Source organism: Falco peregrinus, chromosome 14 (assembly GCF_023634155.1).
Source record: "Falco peregrinus isolate bFalPer1 chromosome 14, bFalPer1.pri, whole genome shotgun sequence".
In the NCBI taxonomy this organism is placed as follows: domain Eukaryota; kingdom Metazoa; phylum Chordata; class Aves; order Falconiformes; family Falconidae; genus Falco; species Falco peregrinus.
Window position 1 is genome coordinate 6,760,149 of NC_073734.1, and position 17,043 is coordinate 6,777,191.

Consider the following 17,043-nt stretch of genomic DNA (forward strand, 5'->3'; position numbering starts at 1 on the left):
TAGTGCATTGCTACTCTTACACCGACCTTTAGTAATTGTTTTATACAAGACTTCAGACAGTAAATCTTTTCTGTGTAATAGTAATGCAGTGTCATCTTCTGGAAAATTATTGACTATATTTAATCAGTTTTATGGGATGCGTGTACCCCCCTGAATAACAAGACTGTGGTTTGTGTGTTTTGAGTTGTGTTTGGTGCCTTGGGCTTCAGGTGTTTTTCTGCTTCTTGGAGAGTACAGAAGCTTCAGGATGTGGCAAAGAGGTCTTAGGAACATTTGAAAATAAGAACAAAGTTATCAACGAAGGACAGTACGCAAAAGGTGATTGTAGGAGAAAACTGGATTAAAGTGAAACCTACCACAGGTCTCACTTCTGCTGGGTCAGTATCAGTCTGCCCTGGATCTTCTGATGTCCTGAAGTTTTTCCTGAGGAATCTGAAATGTTGTTTTTTTCTGTGCTCAAACGAGAAATGTACTTATATATTTTTAAACAAGGTGTTGTTTTGCCTGGATGTATTGTTCTCTGAGTAGAATGTTGCTGTGCATTTTGAATGGGCAAACAATCCAATTAGGCAAGCATGAGGAGGTCTGATAAATACTGCTTGAAGTGGAAAATGAAAAATGTCTGGAGGCACCAACAAAACATATCTTTTGAATGCTAACAAAAAAAACATTTAATGCTTTATGGTAAACCCATCTGCATCTCTAATATTCTGGAGAGGACATGAGTACATGTTCAGGTTTTGTATGTTTCTTGCAGATTATTATAGGAGTGATCTGGGTTGAATTTTGAAGCCTTTCTCATGAATAAAGTGTGGAAGAATGTAATATGTTTAGTTTGTAAAAATAACAGCTATAGAGAGAAGATCAGAGGAACCTTTAGAGGAATTAGCACTACCTTTTTGATTCAGTGGGACTTTTCCAGCTTATCCTGGCCAGGATATAACTCAATATGTGTAAAAAACGCATTAAGATACATGAAGATAAGAAATAAAGCAGCATGAAGATTGCTTTTACAATCCATCCTTAAGTGGCTTGGGGTTACTGTTTTATAAGAGAATGAATTTACCTTGAAATTTGTCCAAAGGGAAGGGGAGCAGCTGAGCAGGGAAACCATCAGAAGGGAACACATAAAGCTTAAAATTCCAAACCTTCATTTTTCTTACTAACTTCCCCCTCATGAACCCAAATCAGTCTTATTTCTGTACCATGACGGTTCTTTGTAGCTAGCTATATATGCTAAAACATGCACACTACCTGTTTGTATTTTTTTCATTTGGTAGCGTCTGTAATTCTTTCTAATCTACTTAAGGGATTTAACCAAAGTGTTAGCATGAGCCAGAAGGCATAATGTTGTTATTCTGTCCATAGAATAACATGAATAACCTTTAATATATGTAATGTCTGTGCTTCATACCTCACCTTTTCCATACTTTACCGTTTTCTTCCTTTCCACTCTTTGTTTTCGCTTTGGAAGTATGTCAGTTCTCTCCATCTCTGTTTATTTATATGATCAATAATTCAACACTGGATATTTCCCAAACAACCCCTTGAAAAAGGCCTAGGTGAGAATACACAGTCAAGGGGTCTTTCAGACTTCATTTTATTAACTTCAGTGCAACAAGCTACATATGCGTGTGCCGAGTCTTAAGCCAGAGCGGTCCCATTTCTTTCACTTAATTACTGGTGTACCCTGATGAATTAGGACTACAGATTGTATCAACATTGTATCAAATTATATCAGACAAATCCAGCCTCCATTGTCTGCTCTCTAAGCTGGGCAGATGTGAGCTAACTCTATTTTGGAAACCGTACAGGCATATTAATGAAATGATTTGTTGAGGCACATAAGCTTTGTTGAGCTGACTTGGGTACAAGCCTGGAGCCATGTGTTTGAATGGTTTCAGATCAGAGAAAGCTCACGACCTACCAGTTGTAACATGGGCAATCTGTGTTTGCCATTCTCTTACCTCTGCAGGGGGAAAATGATCAGATGGGACAAGCAGTGAAGCCAGAGTCAATGTGTACGGATGAGCACCTTACCCAGGGCTCTGCTAGGTCTTCCTCTTGGCCAGCACCACTGGGCCAAGAGCTCGAGTTTGTGTTTCACATCCTTTGCAATACCTGGACATATGCTGACGCTGGTGACCCTAGCGTAGTGTTAGGCTGCTGGCAAACTGGGAGGGTTCTGGGCTGGTAGGTACTGAGGCTTCTGAGTCATGCATCTTTAAACCACATTCAGAGGCAGAAAATACATTTTTGCTTCATTTCAATGGCTCTGCAAAAGACCTACTGTTATCCTTGTTTACTGTAGACAAACATACCCAAAGGTTCTAAGGTTTAATTTGACAATTGAGCTTATAAAATAACAAACATAATCCCTCCATCCTCCACTGAACAGCTGACGAAAACTTATATGGCAACTCCATGCTCACTCCACACATTCTTTCTTTTCTGTATTTCCACTAGCCTTTCTTCTATTTATGTATTACTTGTATTTCATTACCTTCTGCTTTGTATGACATTTGATACTTTGCTTCATGTACTATTATTACCTTCGATCTAATGCCTACCACCGCCTCAAATGCTGTCATCATTCTTGGCTTCCCACTCTATGATATTTCTAAACTACTTTTGATATCAATACTTTGCAAACTTTTCTAATTGTCCTCCCTCCCCTACCTCTCTGTGTTTGAAAACTTAGCATATTCTTATGATGGCACACTTCATTGCTGTCTGTTTTCCCATCTGCTTACTTTTCTTTGGGACCTCAGCCTAACCCATATGCATTTTTATACAAATAATCTGTGTTAGTGTTATTGGTCCTCATGAACCAGCAGGTATTAAAGAGAGCCTTGGTGTTCAGCTTTCCCCAGATAAGAGATAAGCAACACAGAATCAGGTTAGATGGATATTTTACTTAAACTGTGCATGGGAACAATAAACTCCTGGGAAGAGATAGTTGCACACAGAGCGTGTTCAATCTCTTCAGTAATTAACCCAGATATGAATACCTGGCTCCCACATGACAAGAGCTTAGCCTAATGCTGGAGAGAGCTTACCTCATACTGGATACTCTCTTGTTGCCTACTGTAGTTTTAGCCGTAATACTTAGATTAATTTACTGCTTCTTGACTACACAGGTCTTTCACAGATTAGGAAAAAATTTTAAAAAGTGTTCAAGTGCTGTTTCATGGTTTTCTTATAAGGGGGTAAGTGTGGGTGCAAGTGTCTCACTAAATACATAAACATAGATAATCCTTGCTTTCTCTCTTCTTGCAGGCAACATTTTTTCCTTTATAACTCATCCCTGGAGAAAGGTTCATGAGTGAAAAATCATTGCTAACTTCATTTTTTGCCTTCACTGTGAGTTTCTTTCCTGGAGCAATAATAAGAAATAATGGATGTAATGCTTTCCTTCACAATCCATAGCATGTAATAAATTGTCTGTTGTTTTATTTGTTGTTGCCATATTTAATTTAAGTGCATTAATTTTTCTCCTTGTCTTATCTATTTCATTTTTAGGTTCAGAGGGCCTTCCAAACTTTTTTTGTAATATTATTTTAGGAGTCAGATCAGCTTTGTAGTAGATGTGGAAACTAAGATGTGGCTCTCAAGTCTTCCACTTCCTGGATTAAATTCAGGAGTTCCATTTGTTGGTTTTTTTTGGTTTTGTTTGGTTTTTGGTTTTTTTTCTGAGCAGTCACCAATAACCAGTCATAGATGTTCAACTTAATAATAAACAGATTGTAAAGCAAAATCAGTCAGATGCTACAACTTAAACTGGCATAAGAAGAGAGGTCTTTTCTTGGTGTCCCCAGAAAGCAGACTAGCTGAGCCACAGAAATCAGTGTCTTGTTAGTCTTAATCCCTGTATGTTTCAATTTACGTTTCTGTAAAATGCTGTAATATATAGTTCACAAAGAAGGAATGTTTAGTCTATTTAAAGCTTGTGAAACGTTGCACAGCTCTAAGTGAATTGCATTTGATGGGTGCTAAGTTAAATGATGATATTTTCTGTCGTTGTGAGATGGTTCTACTTAAAACAGATTTGGAAAAAATGTCTGGATGGGCAGATTCTTTTATCATATCTGAGCAAATTTAGCAAATCCAAGGACAAAAACATTTCCTTAGTTACAGTTTTGTGTCCCTGTTCTCTTCATCAGTTCATTAGTTAGAAGAAGAGACATTTGTAAGTGTACACAGTATGAATAATAACCTAGTGTTCACTTTTTGGTCTGTAGGTCAAATTTATTTTGACAAGTGAGGAGTCTCATTAATTAAGCGTGGGAAAATGGAGATTAGAGAATCGTTAAGTCTGCACTGTCTGGGTCAGACTTGCTGGGACCTGGTTTGTGCAGATAGTCTGTGTGTACCTGGACCAAAGGTTGGAGGGGCAGAGGGACAATGCACACTAACCCGTTCTTCTAAGCCCTCAGGGCTTACTCAGGCTCCAGCTGTGTAAGGCTGTCACAGAACAGAATTCATCCTTGTTGACAGCTGAAGTGACACCCAGGTGTGAGACTGATCCTTTGTGCTCTGTGTCAATGGCACAAGAAACACCTCACTGGCCTTTATCTCCTGCTAGACACTCAAACCATTCCACCATGCTGCTGAGATCTAGGCTGTTGCCCAGTCTGGTAAACATCAAAACACAGAGGAGATTTTTTATGTATGTTAAAGAAAACAGGATTTGCAGAAATATAAATTATTCTTTGAGACCTCTGTTAGAGCTCTTAAAAAAATATAGTAGTAAATAACACATTAATATGTTGGTTTAAAAAGTCTTTTCAGTATCTAGATATCTGAGGAGAGTATATCTGTTGTAATTTTCTGCTCCTTTGGGTCTTTTAAAATATACAGCTGCTTCCTCAACACAGGTAACAGGTTTGAGGACAGGCGTTCTTAATTATGCTGCAAATAATTAAAGACCTTTCTTCGCAAAGCATTCTTAAAGGTTCAGTTTTGCAGAATCACTATAAATACAGAATCGCTGCTTGGGCATTTCATCCCGCAAATAGGAGCTCCCATTCTGTGGCCATAATAAGCAGTGAAATGCAGTCTTAGCAGCATAAGCATGGGTATGATGACTGATGAGTTCTTTGGCTTACAGGCACAGGTTGGCATGGGGTGGTTTTTTCCTCAATGCTTTCTGGCTAATATTTGCTGAGTGATTTTTTTCAGAAATAATTTGATTTCTTTTGGCTCCCTTGCAAAATGGGTAGCATTCTGTTCTTACTCACATAAATGTTGTTTGATGGTATACTGAGATCCTGAAATGAAAGCTGCTATAGAACTTCAAAACATTGTCGTTAAGCTAAAAGCAAAGCAGCATCGTGAAGTATGGATTCAGCTACTAAAGCTGTAAATGAAAAATTACAAAGGAGTTCTGCTCTGATTTTCTAGATCTAGATGACTTTTTAGGGCCCTAGTAGATTGCTCCAAAACTGACAATATTCCAGTGCCTCATCCAAGCAGATCCCCAGTAAAGCAGGACAACAGTTTAAGCAGGAGAATTTGAGGTCTTTATCTGCAGCATAGTGTTTAGTATAGGTAGTAATCTATTTCTTTTTTTTTTGGCTTCCACTCCAGATGTGAAAGTTTTGTGTGGCCAGCTCAGTTTGGCTTTCCAGGTAGTTCTCGCATTACATTATTTTGATGGCGGTAAATTGTAGTGCAATTGCAGTTTATACTATATGAGATGACTCTTCTACTTTGCAGTCTGTTAATTTCTAAATTTCTTCTCATAGCTGTAAACTAAAAAAAGGACTCTTTTCTTGGGGAAAACCACACATGCATTTTATTGTATTGTTATTAAATGCCACTTATGTTGTTCCACTTGGACTAAGCGAAGACCCTTTTAAAAATAACAATAACAACTTACACTTGCAGCCAACCTATGGGTAATCTATCCTTTACATTAAGAAAAATTTGTAATAATCTTTAAAAAATTTACAGATCCCACCAGTATTCTCTTCCAAACCTAAGCCACACTTTTTTCTTGTCATCTATACATATTTAATATACTCTGGGACTTATAAAACAATATGTCTTAGGCCCACAAGAACACAGCTATTCAAAGCAGGTTTTAAATTACGTTCTTGGCCTGTAGGTAACAGTATGCTTATAATATACAATAGTAACAGTAAATAAAAGGCAAAGGAAAACCAGGAATTATAATCAAGAAAGAAGAAAATGATCTCCCTTAATAAAAAGGAGATTGCATTACATAGTCATGACTCCAGGTGCCATGAGGATGTTGGGTTTCCATTACCTATAATACCTAAAATATTTAATTTGCAGCTATAAGCAATCTTTGATACAGGAAAAGGCAGGGCTTATGCAAAAGTGATTTGGAAGGAATCAAATGCCCCAACTTTCAGCCTCTATTGTCTGAGATATAATTGCTGTACTTCAGAATATGTTTTTCACACTGCCACATTGCTTATTTGCTTTGTTGTATAACCTGAACTATGCCTTCTTTTCCCCTTGTTTTTGTTTTTGTTTTGTTTTGTTTTTTTCTATAACATATTCAGGGCTGGTGAGTTGCCGTTAAAGGAAAGCCTGCAGTGTCATAAAGAAAACCACTGTGAAGTCAGGGGCTCTGTCACAAGATGTTAATAAGAGGGGCAGGTATAAAATCAGGAGATTCAAATCAATGGAGCCATCTTATAGGATGAATATTGGTACTGTATTTTGCAAGGATGTGTTATCAAGCCCTTCATTTGCACAGCCATGAAGAGCCGCATGCCTACGGAAGTGCTTCACTGAATTCCCACCTGTGGCATAAATATACATGTATTCATTGGCAAGGTGCAGCTCTGGAACAGTAAAGCGTTCTCACGGGGACTTGGAATTTCTGTTGTACTATGATATTCCAGATTTTACAAGCTTGAATAAATTTGGAGTTAGGCACCTTTTGCAGAACTGATAAGGAACACATGCATGGGAGATAAAGCTTAAGACTTCATGCTGCAACACTGAGGCAGAGGTAGATGTTTCAGTGCAAAACCTGCTAGTTTGTCTTGAGGATCCACAGGCTGGCCCCTAAACTGACATAATATGCCTTATTTCTGTTGATGTCACTTGAATTATGATGGCTTACTTAATCTGAGGGTCTGATCCTATAAGTCAGAGGAAAGATTATTCCTTTTGGTGACTTAGAGCCAAACCAGAATAGAACTGCAACAGTGGGAAACTGAATTAGTCATAGGTGATGATGCAGGGGCACTGGCCTGAAGCTCTGCTCAGGGCACAAGAGGGGATAAGGCGAGATGCTCCCTAGTTCAGGGCATGAGCATAAGTCTTTATGCAAGTTATGCTGCTGGGAAATAAAGCTATGCTAGTGATGTTGTGTGCTTTTAACCTTCAGTACATTTATGTGAGAAAGCAGGGGGAATGAAAATGTGTAAATGTGCCTGTCAGAAACCTTGATCAGTCTGGGAGGTTTATAATATGCTTGTAAAAATATACTGTGGTCTATGGCTTTTATATGGTAGTTCTTAGGATGGAATCACAATTTTTTTAAATAACTGATACTTAAGTCATAGGAGAGCAAGTCCTAAAGAAAATTGTGCTATGTCTCTCACGTTAAAAGGCTTTGTGACTTTAACAAACAAAATGTTTCAGCCTCCATCAGACAGCCTCTTATTCTGTACATATTTATTCATACGCTTAACCTTGGGCTCTGTGAATTGTCCCATTAACCGCCCCCCTGATGCCCTGCTTTAATATCAGTTAGTTAAGCTGGGTAACAGCAAGGAACCCTGGAGAGAGATCAGGATGTTATTGCACTAAGTGCTGTACAGGCACACAATAAAAAAGACAATCTCTGCCCCAAAAGTCTTCAGGTAAAGCCAAGAGAAAACAGATGGATACAGAGAAGCAGGCTCAGAGAGAGTATAGAAAGTGCCAAAATGTTATGGTTGGTCTGAAAGTCGAAATTCTAGCCAGGGCTGACTTTTGGCAGGCTTGATGTTACTGCAGGGTTTAAAAGAAGGCAAATAAGTTATTTCAGAGGTACTTGAAAAGTATGTGCCTTAGGAGTGTATCGGCGAGAGGACAAATGAAAGTTCCCCCCGGAAACCTTAAATCAGTGGGTTGAAAATTATGCATATCCACAAATACTTGCAGGACTGTTGCCTATGTGTTCAGGGTGATTTTTCACATGTTTCTCATTATGTATTTGGATTGTATAGTGAAATCTTATAGGCTTAGCTCTGTGGGGAAAAATAATTAAAGATTAATAAATAGATTCAGCACACGGAAATTCTATTTATGAACAGGCTGAGTTCTTCACCTTGGAAAAGTGCAAGAATAGATATATAGAAGCTATGTGTAAATACTTTCCATAAGATTGGTATTGTTTAAAGGCAAATATAGCTTTAGCTATTTATGACTCCTCTTGGATGTTTGGTGTTTGGTTTTTGGTTGTTGTTTTGTTTTTTTTTTTAATTGATATTTCCTTAATTTCCTTCTTTTCCTTCCTATTCTCATTCTGCCACAGTTGAGGAATTGCCACTATGAATATTTCATAACCTCCAGAGTATGTGCTAAAAACACAGAAATGTGGAAACAAATCACCTTTTGGTATTAATGTGATATTGCAGAGTGTAGTTCTCAAGGATGTGCAAAGAAAGGATTAGACTTTACGGGGGAAAAAACTAGCAGTAAAAATGTGTCTAGCAAAACACATTGAGAGTTTTTAAACAGTTTAAACAATTTTATCACATCCTGTAGTGACTTATTAACAGTGTCTTCAACCTTTATATATTCCAATAACAACCTGGTGTCTTCATCTTATCTTATGGAACTATAATTGGCTGAAACCAGGTACCAGTGCCTGGAGGCCATACAGTCTTATAGACTTTAATGGCTCATTAGGTATTTATTCACTTTAACTTAAACAGCTCAGCCATTTGTGGAAAATGAGCCTTTAAAATAGAATTAGGGTTTTTTTACCTAAGTGTAGTGTATAACCTGAACTGCCACTGAATTTAAATTTCCAAATCTGCCAGTTTAATTTGGCCTTGCTGTCTTCCCGTTTCAAAATGGGTTATGGCTTTGTAATAACTTCATATGCTCAAGAAGTATACTGGTGGTACTTAAGACTGCTTGAATTAAACAGAATGATTCCTTTAGTTAAAAACCAAACCAGCCCCCACTAAATGCGTGGCTAATGTATTTCGATAACTCATGCTGACAGGTGTCATCTCTACAGGCTATCTCTAGCCTTTAATCATCAGAAAGCAGAGGCTGGAGGGGTCCTAATTAATCTGAATTTGAGCCAGGGTGGTGGGTGGTTCTACTTTACTGTTCAAAATAGCACAAGCCGCAACACACATGGTGCACCTTGGGTTGTGTCCAAAAACATGAGCCTATGAGAGAAAGGGACTGTAAAAGATCACAGAGGATGGGGGAACATGTCGGCGAGTTGCCTTTAACGGTTCCAGCTAAAGCCTGCACTTTGCATGTTCAGCAGTTGTCGCACAACAGGCAAATCTAGTCTTCTCTTTTGCTTACTGATCTGGAAAGGCCTGACACAGAGAAAAATGTGGTTCTTGTGCAGGATTTTGCAGCCCTGTGCAAAAGACCTCAGAAGGATGCTGGTCTCAAGGCACTCCTGGCCTGATGAAGCACAGTCCTCTCTGTGGAAGGTTACCCGTGGTACAGCAGATAGGGCTTGTCTGAACTGAACCCACCGCTACCCAGGGGTGGTTTGGGAGTCCAGCTCTGCTCGATACGCACTCTCTCGTCTCACATTCATGCAGATTCTCTCTGTTAAATTGGCTGAGAGTCAGCTCCTTCCATACTGATTGGAGTCTCTGGTTTTTTTCCTAAAAAATTTCATTGGTTCAATGAAAATTTACCATAACCATAACGCTGTTGAATGGTCTTGGTACAAATCCCCATGCAAGGAGGCATGCTCTTGGGCTTAAAGAAAGTTCATTTCTGTAATGTGGTTAGCTTTATGTAGCAGTCACTGATTGCTTCTCGGTGCATGCAAGTTCTGCTAAAGTATACTCCTGTCCTTCACTGCCCAGTGCAACCATGCCAGGTGCAACGACAACATGGGCATGTGAGAAGAGAGAATTATGTGAAGGATGCCATGGAATTTATTGCAGCATTAGGCTTTTTGGATCATCAGGTTCTCTGTAAGAAGGATGTGGAAGGCTAGGGAGAACTCTTGTCCCTTGAGATGCCAGCTCTGGTAGAGAAGTGGTAATGACAGGTGAAAATTCTGTTCTAGAACCAAACTACATAATTTTCCATTCTAGTAGGTCTGTTTCAGACACCTTTATTATTAGGCTTGGGCTTTACAGCCTAAGAGGAGTTTTATTTTACAGATGCATAACATCATAACATCTGAAAAAATCTTTAAAGCTGCCATTTTTCATGTTTCCTTTGTTTGTGCATTTCCATTATTTCTATGATCTGAAAATGTCTATATTTCCTCTATTTTATTGGAAAAGGTGCTATATATTTTGCTGGCTGGCTGGCTGGCTGCGTGGATGGGCTGGACTGGTTTTGTAAAGGGGAGAATATAAAGCTCTTAAATGCTCAGGAATAAAAATTGAATCTTTAATATGAACGGATTGTGATGGACTATGCATACTTCAGACTCATGCAGGCATGGAGGTAGGGGCTAAAATACAGCATTTTTAGAGTTGTGGTCTGCTGAGTGAACAGGACAAAGCAGGTCTTATTTGTTCTTCCATTTAGAATTAAAGAAGCAGTAAAATACTGAAGGTTTCTGTGTCTTCCAAAGGGATCATTAAGGTTAGTTAGTTACTTTAATTCACTTAGAGTGGTGCTTAAGGACAATTTGTTCCTGATTCCCCCCTGCCAGCTGAAGCAAATGTTTTTCTTTTCTTTTCCTCCCTTTTTACCTGAGACCACAAAAGGCATTTTGCAGAGGGAATGGCCAGAGACAGGAGCCTGTGTAGTCACGCCACTTCCCCTTTTCATTATCCCATGTCTGTTTTCTGCATGCAGAACAGTATCTACATTTAATACCCAATTCAAATTGATTTCAAGTAAGTGGCACAGGAATCCATAAGCAATGAACTCTGTTTCATGGCAGGGGCACTACAGAGAGACAGTGGCTCGGTGACCCTTTCTTTTAAGCTTGTATAATCTCTGCTGCTCTGACGCTACATCCATTGATCAGCACCTCTGACAAATGACTCCATTATTGTCTATACAACATGTTTCTATGAACCATTTTTAAAAAAGCACTATACCTACAAAATTAACCCCTGGGCAGCTTTTAAGACTGTCCCTCTCCCCTAATAACATGGTTACATTTAGAAAAGGTGCCTTGATATTTAATTACTGCAGACAACTGGAATGACGTCTGTTACCTATGATATCGGAAAGCTAACAGTGATAACATATTCAGGACTGAATGTAGCTATAATGCACATAAAATGCTGCTATATACTTTACCACGTCAGAAAGACCGTACCCCACAATCACATAGTGAATAGAGGGGCCACAGTCCCTTAACATCTTCTCTTTCCCTCCTAGTAGATCCATCCCAAGAAACATTATTAGGATAATGGTTCTTCTGGGGCAAGATAGTTACTACTAAATCAACATTACCTCCTAATGAATAGCAGTTTTCCATGGAGCTCTTGAGCTGGGCCTAGCTCTGCTTAATTTAAAGTAGCTGTGTTGACATAATATATTTAGACTTCTGTAATGTGTTTGACTTAGTAGTGCACAACATTCTGATTAAAAACAATTATCGCTATACAAAATCGGTGTTGTACATATTAAACGGCTCCCAAACTGTCTCGACGATAGCTTGCAGAAGGAAAAGCTCTAAATCAGGAATCGGCACTTGGGGGAAGTTTCCAGTTCCTCTGGGGTCTTGCCATGGGTTTGGCACAGAAACTCCACTGAAGTTCTGCCCGTGTAAATGAGGCAAAGGGCTGATTTCGGTAGCAAATCAGGGTTGTGTGGTGGGTAGAAGTCGTCCAACATCTGCTTTGTAATGTAACAAGAGTCAGGCTCATCATTTAGGCTACACTTCTCCAGTAAGTGCTGCAAAATAGGAGTGAATTAATGTGAAAAGGCGTGGAGGCCATTGCGTGTACGTGAGGAAGCTGCTGCCTGGCTGCACAGAGCAGTGCGATGGGGCGGGCTGCACTGCTGTACGCATGGCGGGACTCGTGTTCTGGCAGAGGAACCCCACGGCAGCTTTTGGAGACGGTGCTGCTTCTTTTACAGCTTTTGTACAAGGCATCGGTGTGCGGGCTGGGTGGGGCTCAGGGCTCTGTGAGGAGAGGCGGGGCAGCCGCGAGCTGGACAGCGCCAGTTCCAGCAGGTTCCAGCAGGTTCTAGGCGGTTCCAGCTGGTTCTGCAGCTGCCTCACCAGAGGGCGCACCTGAGCTCATTAGCGCTGCTGGTGAGGACGGGGCAAAGCGCTGCCTGGGCGTGAGGCGTGAGGGGAAAGGTGTGAGCGGGAGCGAGCAGCGTGAACCCGGGGCGGAGGGGGAGCGGGAGGAAGGGCTCCATGCGCCGGAGCGGGATCCCCGCGGCTCCGGGAGGACCCCGCGCAGGAGCAGGTGGGTATGTCCCGAGGGGAGCTGCAGCCTGTGGAGGGGACTCGCGCGGGGGAGAAGTGTGAGGAGGAGGAGCCGCAGAGGAGCCATTAGGTACCGGCTGTGACCCCCCTTCCCCAGGCCCCCGCTCCCGGAGGGGAGGCAGAGGAGCTGGGCATGAAGGAGTGAAGCTGGGCCTGGGCAAAAGCACGGGGAGGGAAGGCTTGGGTTTAATTTTGTCTTTTTCTCACCCTCCGAATCTATTTTAATTGGTGATTAATTAATTTTCTCCAAGTCAATTCTGTTTGGCATGTGACGGTAATTGGTAAGCGATCTCCCTGTCTTTATCTTGACCCACGATATTTTTCATCGTGTTTTCTCCCCTGGTCTGGCTGAGGTGGGAGAGTGAGAGAGCGGCCGGGTGGGCGGCTGGGTGCACCCCAAGGTCAACTCACTGCTACTTCCTTTCTGAAAAGGTTCAGAATATACACACAATAACCTGATGTGTAAAACTCAAGGTAATCAACATATTAATGTGGTTGAAATGAAGGTTTTGATGCACTTTGATTAAAACCTATGTGAGGGAAGAGCTTGTATGAGGCACAGCAGACATTTCCTTAATTTAACAAGCAAAGTCAAGATAAGATCCAGTTAACTTTGTTTAAACCATAGTGACTTATTCTAATTGAAGATCTGGCCCTATAGGTCAGTGGAAAAATAACTGGCCTGTGTTGACTTTGAGCCAAAATACAGTAACATAGCAACTGAAAGCAGGATGTGACCCAGTGGCGACAATCACAGCCAGCAGAAATTCAGGTCAGGCTTCAGGTGCTAAAATTTCACACAGAAAGTAAGCAGATATTGGGATGATTTGCGGAGAGCTATAGAAGATTTTTCATATTTCATTTTATTATCTTTCTAAAAAATTGTTATAATTCGTACCACAAGATATGATCAGGGTGCAGGAGCTACCAGCTGACATACTTTGACCTGGATTATACTGGAAGTCACATAGATAAATGTAGTATTCCCTTCTGGTATAAAAATTCCATGAGGCTGAATGAGATCACAGCCTGCAATGATAGCATTCGCTGTCTCCTAGCTCCACAGATGATTAGAAACAGAATTATAGCATGGTGATTTCATGTCAGAGGACAATGCTTTATTACTGTTTGATTTACTTAGTAATATAAGTACATTGAATCAGAGCAGGGGAAACTGCTTTAGAATTAATTTTTTCATTAGCTCAGTTATTTTTGTTTTGTTCTGTCTTTCTAGTGACCTTCATCTGAGTCTAAGGGATCCTATAAAACAGGAATGTGACGGGTTTCTTTAAGTTATGATTCTTCCTAATATAACACTAGTGAAACAGCAATCTGCCAAGGGGACAAAGGATATTCAAGGGACTTGACAACAAACTGATGACCTAGATATTAACATGGAATAGATTATTTTTATAATTTTCATGAAGATGATAATAGCTACTGTTGATTACTAGGTGGCTATTGTTGATTCACATTCATGTACTCGAGTGGGAATTTATATCATTTAATTTTCCCATGTATAAGGTAAATGTGGTCTAATTTAGGAATATAGGTTCTCTCTACAGTCCAGTGGAAAGACTTAAACTTCTCCAAAGATATCATCCCGTCATAAGTATCCACCATAAGTTAGGTGGGCTAACATAACTTCTAAAAAGAGCTGTATTACTACATATTATTAGAGGTATTCCAGATAGGTGCCTAACTTGTAGACTCCAACAGAAAAAATGTTCTGTGCTGGCATGAGCAGCCCTGTCTCTCTGCCTGTGGTTTCTCATTCCATGCTGCCCTTTCAGAAACGCCAGCTGTTTGTGGAGCTATGACGGGAAGTGCTGGGGAACTGTTCTACTCCCTGCTGCAAGGGCATGACAGGAGAATGGTGAGATAGGGGGGAATAATTAGAGCAAGAAGACAAGTAGGCGGGTGTTGCTGCCCAGGAAATCTTTAACTTTCCATTAAGGATAATTCAGTGTTTTTCATGGGCACTTACATTCACATAAAAATAATTGCTATTGTATGGTTTCTGTCAAAATAACCCCCGCATACCCCACCCTCAAAGGTAACACTTGTATTCCATGCAGCAATATGACATACCACATCTTCAGTGAATGCATTGCCCTTGGGTACACCAGAGGTTAGTTAAGCGGTATTTCTGGATGTTTGATTACCATGTTGAGTTAATTAATGGGCTGCATGCGATCTCTATTAATTAGACCATGCTCAAGCCTTGATAAAGTGTATGTCCTTATAGTACAGCATAATAGTTTCACAAATCCCCTACAAACTGTGGTTAATTACAAGCTCATCATGATTTCAGGATTTAGGGGAAGAAAAAAAATGATAAGTTTTTTTTTTAATGGTTGTAAAATGGCTCTAAGAAAAATATTCCATGAAGTGAAAGTAAGGATGCTTTTTTGAAGATAATTTGGTAGAAAGAAACAACTTTTCTTTTAGAAAGACAGTTTGACAGCTTTCCTCTAACTACATCATCTGTGGGAGGAACAAGCTTAGGAAGGAAAAAAAGACAGGGGGTACACATTGCTTCCGTGGAGGGGGGGAAAGAGAGTAACCTATAGTTAATATTTCTTTGAATTTGATAGTCAGCTCTCCTCAGCAGTGTGAACTCCCCTTTCCAAATGCTGTGAGAGCACACCTACCACTTCTTACATCACAACGTCCCACCACAGAAAACTTTTGCTTCACTCCTGCAATTGAGATTTCATCCCAGTTGTCCTGGTTTTCAACCCGTTTGACTGTTACGCTCTTATGAATGCTCAGAGGCAAAGACATATGACCAAATTTGATAGCAGGGCCGTACTGCCTACACTCTTCCGGCAGAAGATCACATATATAGGCTTGGGAAGACAGATACTGCTTCTCTGCCAACTCTGAAGGGTCAAATTCAAGAGTATTTAAGGAAATTAAATAGACCTAATTGATGACTGCCTGCAGTAGGCAGCCAGTAGCTGCCAGGCAATTTGTGTGTACAATTCTAATGCACCACTGACACATTTCTAAAAATATGCCTTAAAAAAAGAACAATTAATTAACTTTTCACTGACAGTGTGTATTCCTTTATTTTTATGTACCTACCATTTGAGCTGTCATGCAGGATAATCAGTTCAATCTCCAGGTTCATGCCAGTTTGACTTTTGAATTTGTGCACTCTCACAAAGTCCTTATGATTGGTGTGGGGTCCAAAGAGCATCTTCCCAGTGAACATAATTATGTTGCATCTATAGAAACTTCTACATTTTTTCTGTTTCTATTGATCTACACCCTGCAGTTCTTTGCCCTTATTCTAGCACGGCTGCCTTTACAGTCTATGAGAGTTTAGAAGGACTTTGTTCCACTGGGTTCCATAAAATGAATAACAGGTAATACTAAATATAATAGTAAATATTTTTATTACATACACATATGCATATTATATACAATATTTAATAAAATTAAAATTTGATGAGCTATGTGGAACTGACTGTGTTTAAATTACAGTTTTGCTCTTTCCTCAGTTATCTGAAGAACAGTCCTTCTGCAACTTTAATCATTGCGTGTTTACACCATTTTGCTGCAGCATCGTTTGACCTCTTCAACTATTCCTCTCCATAGCATGAAGGCCAATGTAATGGTAAGCTCAAATATAAATTTTAAAATATTTTCAAAGCAGATTAGAGAGTTATTGTCTATCCAAGTCATTTTGCAGGACATGAAAAGCAATCAGCTTCATTTTAGGAGTGCTGTTTCACTTACTAAGTGCCTTGATTAAAATAGATGCAACTCTGGCTAATTTTAAAATGGTGGCTGATCATAACCCTTTTAATCTAAGACCTCATTTAAAATTACTATGAAAATGTAATAGTTGCTGGGGAAAAAATAACATGTGCTACGTAGACAAAGCACCTGTCTAGGTAGACAAACAGCTTTCAAAAAGAAAAAGAGGAGAAACCCAGGAAAAAATGTGCAGAAAAAAGGAACAACAAGAAAACACCTCACCTCAGCAGGAGCTGAGATTACTCAATATTTCTTATAACAAAGCAGGAAGAATGATTCTCAGCACTGTTGAATCAAACCGTCATAAAAGAAGTTTTAGTACATTGTAAAGGCCAGATAAACTTTTCCATTTCCCTGTAGAAACAAGCGACAGTCTTGCAACACAACAGATTTCTCCTGCTTTGATTTCCTTTTCCTAAACTTAACTGGAGTGTGGCCAGCGGCAGGACATATACCTCAGTAAACTACCTGCTCACAAAAGACGGGGGACTGTACTGCTCTGTACACCCAGCTTCAGCGCAGATTTTGTCACCTTTTCCCGTACTAGACGGGTGGCAACGAACAACAGAGGTTTAGTGTTCACCTGTGCCTTGCAGCAGAAGGACGGACGGCAAATGCGAGATGGATGTTGCTGCTGGGTTAATTTTGAGGAGGCTGACGGCAGGTGAGCGCGGTGCGGGGGAGCA

The 17,043-nt window shown here is 40.1% G+C and overlaps 1 protein-coding gene across 1 annotated transcript in view; it reads left to right on the forward strand.

Moving 5' to 3' along the window:
• The window catches only part of MLYCD (malonyl-CoA decarboxylase), a 98,862-nt gene that overhangs the window by 36,045 nt on the left and 45,774 nt on the right, over positions 1-17,043 (forward strand). The window contains exon 7 of the mRNA XM_005234788.4: positions 16,099-16,214. The gene's annotated coding sequence lies outside the window, so the exon portion shown is untranslated. The remainder of the gene's footprint in view (positions 1-16,098; positions 16,215-17,043) is intronic.